The following is a 12,730-nucleotide window of genomic DNA, read 5'->3' on the forward strand; positions in this document are numbered from 1 at the left end:
CAATAAGAAACTATAATTTGATCGTGAAGGAAACAGGATTTTTCCGGACATTTGCCATCGTTCAGTGAAACAATAAATCAGTAACACTACGTTTCGAGATATACAATCTTATCTCTTCTTCAGGTAATAACTAAACCAATACATAATTACAAACTGGGTTAAAATAAACAAATCATACCAAAGCGTTATGACACGCCTAAGTCAGGTATCACAACCACCGTGTTGTTTGTCAACTTCACTAACTCTAAAAAACAAGCACTTAATAAAAACTATACACACCACTAATCATTAAAACTGAACTACAGAATACAGGTTACAATACGTCTGCATTTGTCTACCAACAACCTACGACTGATAACCTTGAAACAAAGGAAATTTGATTAATAAATTATCTTTTAGAAAACAAAAAATATATATTTAGGTAAAATAAATTTTGAGGTAATTGTTTTCTTTTTCAGATAGCCTACATTTATGTTTCCACAAAATGTCAAATTATGGATATAAAACATGATTTTATACACGTATACTCGTATACATTAAACGTTTATCATTAAAATATATAGTACAACTCAGTAGTCGATAAAGCTTGATTAAAATAAATTTAAAGGAGGACTCTTTACTGCCGGCCAATGTATATTCTACAATTTTAATAATTATTTCAACCGAACCCGGATCTCTCACTTGGCGGGTTAATGGGTTCTACTATACCACAGAGCCCTTACGTTTTTATGATTCAATTATGGTATTTTAGCCAATACAAATATATTGTATATGTATTTAAATGAAATTAAGCATTTCCATCCGTACACATTTAATAAATGTAAAACAATTATTTATTGGTATGCTGCATAAGAATTATGAACTTTACAAATGTAGCTTGATTTGCATAGTTTCTTGATTTGCGAATTTTAACTTTAAACAAATTAAATAAGCAAGTATTTCGTTGTTTTAAAGTACACAGCTAAAACTTTCAACACTTTTTGTCTCAAAACAACTTAAAATTGGACACAACATTACTAAGTAGTTTTATCCCCGGTTAAATAAACATAGATTTCCTGGCATGAGGTAGATAGGCTATGCCCGGGGTGTAGCCTTAGCTTGTTGTACGACGGAGACATAACACTTAGCGAAACAGTATACATAATGCAGCAGTTTGCCTGAGTTACTGTTATTAGTTAGTGTCTACTGAACGTATTAATATGTCACAGGTATACCTAAGGAATGTCTTTGAAATACAGTAATAACGTTACCAATATGCTTAAAAATTTTGTAATCCTGTATTATTTAACTGAAACTATTTTAATTAAAATTAATATATTATTTTGTTTATTAAAAAATAAAAAAAGTGACCATCTATTTATTAATTTAACTTAAATTTGTACAAAACAGCAAAATCTGTCTCCTCTAAAAATTGCAAAAGTGTTATAAATAGAAGTTCTTTCAAAACTGTAGAATCCTTTGGAAATATAATAACACTTTTGAACTTTTCAGATCTGGTTTAGATAACATTAGTAACCGAGGGAATAGAATTGTGTTAATTTGTGTGTATCTTATTTAATAATACGTGCAGACATACTCGTGTGATATTATTTTATATTACAGACTTATTTTTAAATATACAGTATATTAAACAAATAAGTAGTGATAAAGTGGCCACGAAAGACTGTTTTAAAAATAATTATTACAATAGGTTTGCTCAATGGAGCATAATGTAACTACTAATTAATAAAGTGTTGTATACCATACGTTAGTTTTGTACACGATCTAAGTATTCTTTTCAGATAATACTCTTGTAAAAGATGCTAAACCAAAAAATAAATATAAAAAATCATATAAATGTTTAGTCTTTCCACACACTGTATTAATAAGTTTTGAAATTTCGGATGCATCATCACTCTGCAGCTGACCATTTTTTGCCTTTTTTGGTTTAAACAGAACAGAAAAGGATTTTTGTTAATTTTAAAAGTTAAATAGACTATCTTGAGCCTCCAGAGAATGGATATATAATGGACCAAGCAGTGGAAAACTAACTTTAGTGTTTGCTTGGAGAAATTACTATTTACTTAACATCGGTCTGGTAAACTTGTAATATCTTGAGAGACATAAAAGGTCAGTAAAAACTGAACTCGAAGCTAGCTATAGTAAGAGACAATTTTTTGTGTAGTAAATTACTAGAGACATCACATAAGAATATTTTTTTCAGTTTAAAGTCGGTTATAACACAATTTTTAAATTTTATTTAATTTCAAAACAAATATCACCCTTTTCTTTTATAGATTCTTTTATACTTGTAACCTAAGTAAAAATAGTCCAAGCATTAACATCTATACATTCTAATCTTTTCTTTTTAATTTATAAAAAAACTTATAGGCGTATTTAAATCTAGTCCATTTAGAAAATTAATTTTTGTTTTACATATTAGCTAATGGAGTAACAAAATAATTTAAATTGTGTGTTTATTTTATTGGCTATTATATTAGTTTATTAAAAAAAATTGCTTCTCCTAGTTATGCTAGAGAGAAATTAATAGAAAAAAGCGTAATTAGATTAAAACGAAAACATTATAGTGCCACCCACTGTCGTTTTTAAATGAAAATTTCAACTTAAGAACACAGCAACTATTTAAAATATTTTGTTTTGTGCTATTTTTAATAACCAATAAAAATCTTGTAATTTTTCATTTGGCCCTATGTTTTATATAAGTTTTGAGATAAAGTGGACAAATTTAAAACCTTCAAATTCAGAATAGCTCAATGAAAAAAATTACATGAATCTTACTGATGATTTATTAGTTGATAATAGAATACTATATTAAGTAAAAAGATTAGGATGACAATAGATTAAGTAAAAAGTGTTTTGGAATGCACAAAAATTTCGTTAAGCAAATTTTAAAATGTTTTATAAATCTTGAATGGTTTTTAATAAGATCAATATCAGATTACATGTAATTCCTATTCCAGTATTTTCATCACAAATAACGGAAATAACCATTTGTCTTACAATGGTTATCGCAAGATAACCAGATCAAGCAACGTCGAACGTGGCTGCTGCTTGGATGGGTGACCGCTGAGCGATCCTGTCCTTGCAAGCAGCCCGCCTACCCGGTGGTCGAAAGTCACCTTTAAGCCGTTGGTCCAAAGGTTAAGTGTTAGAGTGGGCTTCTTAGCCCTAAATTCGCCTGGTAAAATAAGATATCTTTACTTTTATAAATATTTCTGGTAAGTCAGTTGGAAAGCTTGGTGTGCTCTTAGTTCCAATAATGTTGTTAAGTTTTACATAAATAAACTAATAATTCATAATAATCTATTAATACATAATAACCCTAGTACCTAAAGGATACAAATTTGGAATAGTAAATCCTAGTTGAACATCTTATAATAATAAATTGATGACAAGTTAGTGAGAAGCCACCACTATGTCATTGTAACACGTGCTATAGTAGGACATGTGGCATAGGCTCCTCATGGACCTTTTTAAAGCTGTGTAAAAGAATATAAACCGCGTTTAATTGGAGGGAATTCGTTTTTTACTAATGTAAACAGAACCCTTTATTTACGAAATAAATAATAGCATTATTTTAGCTATCAGAAATTTGAATCCACCTCTTCAACCTCAACAGGAACGACAATTTTCGTACCCCTTTCTCCTATACTATGATTAAACATTTAAAATATTTATTACTAAATTTTTCCTAATTTATTAGATTAATTCAAGCGTTAATTTTATTTCCATAATGGAAGTAACGGAAGAAATAGATACAGACAGAAGTTGGTATGTACGGGAATTGTAGAGAACTCTTGTTAATTCGCAAGCCCACCGTCCCTCGCTGAATATTTCAAACTGGTAATTGGTATAACATGGAAGGGTGGCTTATATAAACGAGTTAGCCCTTTACACCTTTGATTGTTTGCCGACTCTGCCTCACCCTGGATTGCTGTGGGTCAACTGTGATCGCGTCACAAGAGGTTGTTGATCAGTTGATATCTAAATATGCTTTTCAATATTTATTAAAATAAATAAAGTGCACAACAAACTAATATATTTTAAGAATAAGAGTAACTAAGATGTATCGTATTGTTTTAGTTGCACTGGAATTTGCATTTAATACGAAAATAGCTGAATAACGAAAAATTTACTAAACATGAACATACATGAAAATTTTAACTAAAATACATGTATTGTCAGCATCTGTAAAAAGCATTGAAAAAAAGGTAAAACGTATAACATATTTAGCTTTTAACATGCACAACAAATGTGTTAATTCATCTATACCATTTGTTCAGTTAACTATGACCCGTTTTTAATTCTTCGCCTTTTATTGTACTAATGATTTAAATTAACTTTACGTTGCATAACTTTTATTAACAGTAAATCAGTAAAGATATAAAAAGATGTAATTAGGACAACAATTTGAACAATACTATTCAAAGTGGACATCTAATTAATACGCAGACGACACGACACTCAGTCTAAGATCTAAGTCAAAAAATTACTTTGAAATCGAAACATAAATGAAAATTAATTCATGCATTCAATCCTTTGCCGAAAAAAAACTTCACAATAAACAAAAAAAACGAACTTTATTAATTTCAACTTGTGACAGCCAGAAAACGAAAATTTCCCAGTGGTCATAGTGAACGATTCTCTTATAGAGGAAGTCGATTCTACTACATTCCTAGGAATGCACCTTGATAGAGGGCTGACTTGGAGTGATTATATCGACGTGCTAGGTTCCGAAGTTTGCGGAACGTAGCAAAATATTGTATTCAAAAGTTATTAAAATGGCCTATTATGGGCTAGTATGCTCACACTTTTCTTATGGAACAAGTTTGTGTGATGGCTGCGTAAAATAAAAATTTGAAAGAGCTAAAAAAAAGTCAGCCAGAATCATTGCAAATTTAACATTTAGAGTCGTGCATAGATGCCTGCAGGAGTTTGGGATTACTGACTTTTCCCTGCCTCTATATCCTGGAGGTGGTCCTTTGTTGTAGATGCAAATACGATTTGACACAGGGTAGTGTCGTCCACGGATATAATACGAGGGAAAAGTACAACTTGAGGATTCAGCTCACATAACGATGGCTTATGAACAACTTCCATTTCAGGTTGGTGTTAAAGTGATCAACAGACTCCCGGAGTGCATCAAAGAATTGGCAACAAAGAAACGTTTCAAAGCTCTATTAAGAGATCTTTTACAATCGAATGCGTTTCATTCCCTTGGTGAGTTCATGACAAATCGCTCCGAACAACAATCTGCAAGTCATTATTTTATTTTTATTCATTACTAAATCTTGTTCAACTCTTGTACCCATAATATTGTAATTTCCCCAGCTCATGCGTTTCAAATGCGGATTTTATTTCAAAGTTTCTTTGATTTGGGTTTCTCATATAATATGTTATTAAAACTTTACAATTTAATGTCTTTGATCAATAATTTCTCTTTTGTTAGATCATGTGTAATAGTTGGTGATAAATACTTTTTTATTCATTTATATATTATTTTATCAATACAAAGAGAAAGTTTGAAAATACTTCTACTAATGTTGATATTTCATGAAACTTGTTATGTTTATATTTCAAAAACAGATATAAATATAAATTATTACATTTCGCTACATACCTATATAGAGTATTATATTTATGAATACAAAGATTATTAAAGTAAAAATCGTTATTTTTCATTAATAAAAATATATGGGTATTTATAGCAGGTATGAAAAAATTATAAGACTTTAATCGATTAAATTGAACATTATTACAAATTTATTAAACACAGATAGGTTTCTTTAATCCTTGTAAAATGGCAATTTGAATTCATACATATATTAAAATATTCTGGACTAGACAAAATTAGGATTTTCTTGGGTGTTAGATTAGTGTTAAATATTTGAGTGTATAATACACTTTTCAACTGAACATTTTGTTTACACTTCTCTTTAATACGTTTCCTTCAAAGTTCTTTTGAATAAATGATTTTTTTCATGTTATCATAACATTTACACTTAATTCACAAAAAAATATCATTTATATTTATGTTACTTATTGAAACAGGTTAGGAACTATAAAAATGGAAAATTTTCTTATTAAAAACAAATCTAGGTTCACATGGTATGTATTATGACGTTGCTTCAGATAAGAGCGGTTCCCGTGGAACCGTCGACCTTCAACTTTGAACTGGTATGCACATTGTATTTGCTAACACACCGACCACGAAACTGTCACCAGTCTATGGTGTTTCCTTAGTATTTGTTATTTAATAATTACTTCAGTAATAAAATATATGGTAATATATGACAATACTTACGAATAAACACGTTTTCACAACCAAAATTACTTTTAAATTATTTTAATATGTTGCATTATTTTTGAACACTTCACTTCACTATTTTGGTCAGTAACCTTGTTGAAAAGCTCGCGTAATAACGTATATACATCTACGTGTATAGTAAATTTCCAGATTATAGTGGTTTTGGGGTTGGGGGGAGATAAAAAATATCTCTCAGAAATTCCATGATGGGGTTGATTGCAACTAGCAGACATATACCTAAAAGTCACAGAAATATCACATAAAAGAAACGTCTACCAAATATAAAGTTGGGGTATAAAGATTACAGTATTGTAGTTTCATCTATAAATCCAACCGAGACATGAATTAATGATCCGCAATATCAGGGTTGCGCCTTGCTCCCCCCCTCCCCCCACATCTCTTTGCACTTCCAATCAGTCCATTCCCACAGAGAATCTTCAAGTTACACTGTTTATTTTGTCGTATTCGGTAGTCACACAGAACTCAAAATCCATTTATTTCCTTCATGTTTTAAACGAGAATTGAAATTTCATAGGAACGAATTTACCTTCCGAAATTTATTTGTTATTTAGAAATTGTTAAGAGAGAAGCGATAAAACTACTACATACTCTGTTCAACCTTAAATTATATTTATTCTATAGGTGTTGGATTTTTCTTTTTTTCAAGGCCAATGAAAATTTTTTACATATTTTTAAGTGAATCAGATTTCTATCCATTACACATGTTTCCTCGTAACTCTGTGGACAAATGTATACCACATTATTGCTCAGGTCAAGATAAACATATATCACCATATGAAAATGGGTCTCCGATACTTAGTTTCATATCTGTCTATATTTGTTTTTATTAAAAATATCAATACCTGAAAAAGAAAATAAATTAAACTATACAACATTTTGGCTCAAATTTTTACGTTAACAGGGCCAGTTACTGAAAAGAAAATAATTAAATTTTCAATAGTATTTTCAAAATGACGTAAATTAAAATTTTTAAACTTTAAATATCTTAAAATCTACAATTTTTATCAAGACTTGCAAGTACAACAGTTTAAAGGCTTTCATTACAAAATCTAATGAGAAAAAATTATTTGAATTGAATAGTAAAATATCATTGATTCAGTTCATATTTACAGTATTATGACATGACATGGCCCACAATGAGAGCTGCCGTTTATTAAGTTTTTATATTGTTAGCTATTCGCTAATAACCTCAATACCCTGATCACAATAATGTCAGGAATTACATGATTTATAGATTTAAAATATCCCATTCAACTTCAGCAAAGTCTGTTCATGCATGTTGTGGAGTACCATTACATTGTAATGACTAGTAAATCACCTTTATTATTCCTTTCTCCAACAAATAGTTTAATTTGAAATTGTTTACTTGCCTTGATTTTAACCACATAAATGACTCTGCGATAACATTCATAGTAAAAGCATTTACCTCTAATTAAGTCAGAAAGGATTTACAGTTTTGACTGTAACAAACAAACTCTACCTCGTTAGTCTGTAGAGTAACAGGTACGTGGGGAACAACAGTACAGTTAACAACCTATTAGCCCCAGTAACATGTTGACCGTCCTAATACCAGACAGCACAACACTTTTTGGATTCTCTGTAGAATAATAAACTCTCGTGGTGTAATTAACTTTTTTTGTATGATATAAATAAAGATTTTGAAAATTAAATTTTAAATTTTCCTTCAAACTAATTCAGTGACGTTCTTCTTCACAAGTACATTATAAAATTATGAAATAACATTTTGAAATGCTGATTTTTATTTATTCTCCTATGGCAAAAGTGTATAAACTGCACCTAGGACCTTTGTACTGCTTCCGGAGCGACAGGATATTCTGGATGGGTAAGGTTAGGGGTAAGGACCGCCTCCTTTCGAGATCCATGAGGAAGATCTTAGGGCACTAATCTCCAGTCATGTCCCCTCGGAAAGGGAGAGGCCAGTTCTGAAACAGCCTCTACAGTAAAAGCAGGTAGTGGGTGGCACACTCTTATGTTGAGGCCAGCAAGAAGCTTTAATACTTTGGGAACGAATCCCACCAACTCCTACAGTCATCTCCTGCAGTAGACTAGACTTATCGAACTACCCTTGCACACCAGAATCACGATACTTGCGATTAGTGATGTGCCGCTCCTCGAGATCCAGATTAAATAAATAAATAAATAAGGACTTTATTTTTGGAGCGGTTTTCAACAATAATTGCTGGTTTACAAAACGACTCATGTCTTATTATAGTTCTTAAAAAATTAAAAGCTTATTTTATAGTTATTAAGAAATAAAACATAATATTAGACATACAGTTATATATGGCTATATCACCTTGTATTGTACATTAAATACTTGTATATATTTTCTTTGTATGTCGTTTCAGATACACCCGGGCCTGCTACGCTGGAGGACAGTTCATTATATAATTTGGGAGCAAAGTACGCAAATCGCTTTCTTTCAAATTCACGGCGAACGCGAGGCATCTCCAACACTTGATCCTGTCTAGTACTGCGAGATCGGACTTGAGACCTGCTTTTTAGTTTTTCTCTCAGATATCCCGGCCTGCCAGTGGTCAGGATTCTGTAAACCAGGCATGAGGAGCGCAGGGTACAAGTATCAGCTACAGTAGATTACCCAGATTTAAGTGACTCATCGGTTTGTGCTGTGCCCAGTGGAAGTTATAATCTAACCAGAAGTGATCCCTGATGGGTGACGCTAATATGTTAGTATGTATCAAAATACTCCGAACAGACCTTTTGCTGGAGCAAATTTGTAAGTCATAATATTCCTACTTGCATTTTATCGTGTAAGTGTCATGGGCTTACAGTACAGATAATCGACTGTCACTAAAAGCTAAAATGAATTACATGAAATTATATACACCTAAAAACGTAAAAATAAATACATAGACATCACAGATTACAGTCAAGTTCTCTCTCCTCTATCCTACATATAGGGCCACACATGTGCTTCTGACACAGACATGTCCCATACTGCTGTCGTATTATATTGAGTGAACTAGATTTGTCGGTTGCACACCTTCTGAGCTCAAGATGACGGTTATCAAATCAGCTGATTCCTGTTATTGGCATGGGATGTGAATTTCTTATGGAAGTCATCTAATAAATTTAATTTACGATCTATATACATAAATTATATTTACATAGATGTTGTTATTTTGCTTATTTTATTGACTGTACTCAAGTAAACAATTTTTGGTTATTATTTAGCTAATGATTTAAAAGTCATCATGAGTAATGAGATTACGCAACCAACACAAATATGTTTGCCGTTTGTGAAATAGACCATTCAAATTCGATTTCTCATAAATTAAGTAATAAGCCGTAAAAATTACGTAGCCAAGTTTATTTTCAAATTTTTTATTCAATTCTATACCTATAAATTTAATGGTTACGCGTATTATTTTTAGTTTTGAACTCAATAATACAACTAACGGAGGTCATACACATAAAGACGTGACAACTTTTTTTATATATTTTTGACAATAAGTTTACCCTTTTCACACCTATAGGCCATCACTACCTTACTCGTTCAGTGGAAAATATTGGAATTGTGATTCCTACATTATAGAAATCTGTTAACAAAACCTGTTCATTTTACATAATTAACATGTTTTATGCAAATTTACCAGTACACCTTAAAGTTAACGATGTCCTAAGAATAAATAGTTGCAAAAAATTAGTAAACAAATGGTTAGTTGAAGTGGGTAGAGAAGGTGTTGAACGGTTTATTGTTTCTATATATACCTAAATAGTGGTGTGTGTGTACGAGAGCGGCTGGATGTGTGTGAGAGAGAATGAGTGAGAAAGTGGGAGGAGAGTGTGAGTGAATGTGTAAAAGGGAGTGAGAGGGAGATTGACTGAAAGGAGAGAGTGAGAAAGAGATAGAGAGAGAAATTGCTGAATTCGTCTTGTATTTGTTGATGGTTTCACATGCAGGACGAAAAGATGCCAAACTTTTACAATGTTACATAAATTTACAATTTAGGTCATTGTAATTAGCTTATCGAATAAGTAGTCTCAAATTGTATTACCTTTTTTTCTGATCTATTATTACTCATTCGCTAATTTAAGTTATGTTAAACCTATTCATAAATTGATTACAAGAGTTTAATTTTTTGTTTCTTTGAATTAATTCTACTATCTTATTTAAATTTATACTTTATGGTTGTTATATTTGTTTAGTACACTGTTAGAGCTCGTTCCCAGCACACAGGCATTTGCATTTGCTGGGAACATATTTCACTTACAAATATGTACGTATATAATGCTTACTTTGTGAAATAAAGTTTCTCATTTAAAAGAAAAAACTTGATCTAGTAATTTCTATATGCTCATAAAATAGAATATTCGTTCTTACTTAATTTTAAAGTGTTCTTAGTTTTGAAAAATATAAAAACTTTATAAACATCAGAAAATCTTTAACAGATGTCAAGACAAGAGGCACCATATCTTAATGAAAAACACATAATAGATCAAAAATTATTTTTAAGAATCGGAACACGCTTTTAGTCTATGGTATATTTGAAGTTCTCTTATTTAAAAAATGTACTCAATTTATTATACTACAACACTAAAGAGGCACGTGTCACCTTAAGAAGGTGTGAAGGAGCTGTGTTTGATGTGAAAGTGGAAACCTCCCGAGACACGCTTAAGAGTAAGAGGGTTGTTTTGTGTGATCAAGGAAAGTACACCTCTCTGTACTAATGGATCTTTTATCTTGGAGCTCTAAAGAGTGGGGGCTGATTTGGGACAATAAGGTGTTCTTGAAATATTAATGAAAATCTTGCTAAAATTACTTTATTGATACAATAATGCAAATGATGCTTGTAGAGTAGTAAAACATTTGATGTAGTGAAAAGGACAAAAAATGTTCTTCATTTATGACTATGTACATATATTTTAAATGGAATAATTATAATAAAATCAAATTTGAAATCACCATGTCAATACCTAATCACCAGTGTGTTAATGTCTAATCAGTGTTGGTAAAGAAATTATTAAATAGCTTTCCTAAACATGGTCTGTGTCAAGTTTTGTAAATGACTTCTTGAAAGATGGACATTATGAAGATAAGCGTTAAACTTTATCACGCCGTGATTGTATCTAATTTTTTTCTAACCAGTATCAGGAAGTATTGTATGTTACCTCATATTCCATATATATAACATTTTCAGATACCGTAATTCAACACTCAGTCTGTGTAAATTTATTCTGTTTATACGTTATATCGTGACGTATGGATCACATGAATTAAAGTGTGGCAGACCTCATACGATACTGCAACCATTACCAATCTAAATTTTTTATGTAAAAACTATTGTTATAACTGAAATACAACACTTAAAATAGTTCCGGGATTTTAATGTTATTGCACGAACCATGTTTAATTTGGTTTTTATACCCTGAACTTATTTGTGGATTATTTGTCGCGCTTTATAAAACATTATATCAAATGACCTAGTAACAAGAGGGTTTAGCGTATATAATAATATTTCTCTATGTTTTGATCCATTATATCTCACTTTTCTCTGCACAGATGTAGTATTATTACTGCCAGCTGCTTTTATTACTGCATTTTAATGAGATTACTAAAGCCGAATACGGCTTATATTACAGTCTTTTATGTGTGTTTCCTTTTTGTTATTTAAAAATATGATGTGTTTAATTTTTATTATCTGTATTCAAAAATTACTTTTAAAATATTTTCATGAGTAGCAATAAATCATCAAGAAATTGGTCTTAAACATTGAAATTTGGAAACTTTACTTCCAAATGTTACTTACCAAAGTATGAACATACTGAATATATATTGTTTTTCAATAATGTTAGTAACAGAATGGCATAGTGCTCCTATTCATTAACGTCCTTGTTATGTAATATACCATAACCTTAAATATCGTAAATACTCTAGATCATATTATTTTGTGTAAAATTTGTGTACTTTTTATGACGTAGCTGACATCCGAAACCATGCGCCAACATTTTAAGCCTACAGTTTAATTCTGTCTCAAAATGTTCTTAGGGCAGACAGACGCAAATTTTTTCAGCCCTCCTCCTAAGGCCTCAGGTTCAATGACACTAAGTCAAGTCCCATGCATGGACATTCACTCACATCGAACTTATGCTTGCATATTTTGAAATGAAGTTCACGTAAAATTTTAAGTTTGTAGATGAAATATTTCTCGAGACACAATAGGCTATTGAAACTCTCGTAAATCTTTTGTTTTAAAAAGGTCACTCAATCAGTTATCTATTAAAAGATTAGAACAATTATTTAAACCATAATTTTTACCTGCAATAGAAGCAATTTTAATTCATAATCTTTATAACAGTATATATTTAAATCACCACTTCTAAGAAATTTCGTTACAGTCTACAATAATCGATACTGAC

Source organism: Homalodisca vitripennis, chromosome 1, assembly GCF_021130785.1.
Source record: "Homalodisca vitripennis isolate AUS2020 chromosome 1, UT_GWSS_2.1, whole genome shotgun sequence".
In the NCBI taxonomy this organism is placed as follows: domain Eukaryota; kingdom Metazoa; phylum Arthropoda; class Insecta; order Hemiptera; family Cicadellidae; genus Homalodisca; species Homalodisca vitripennis.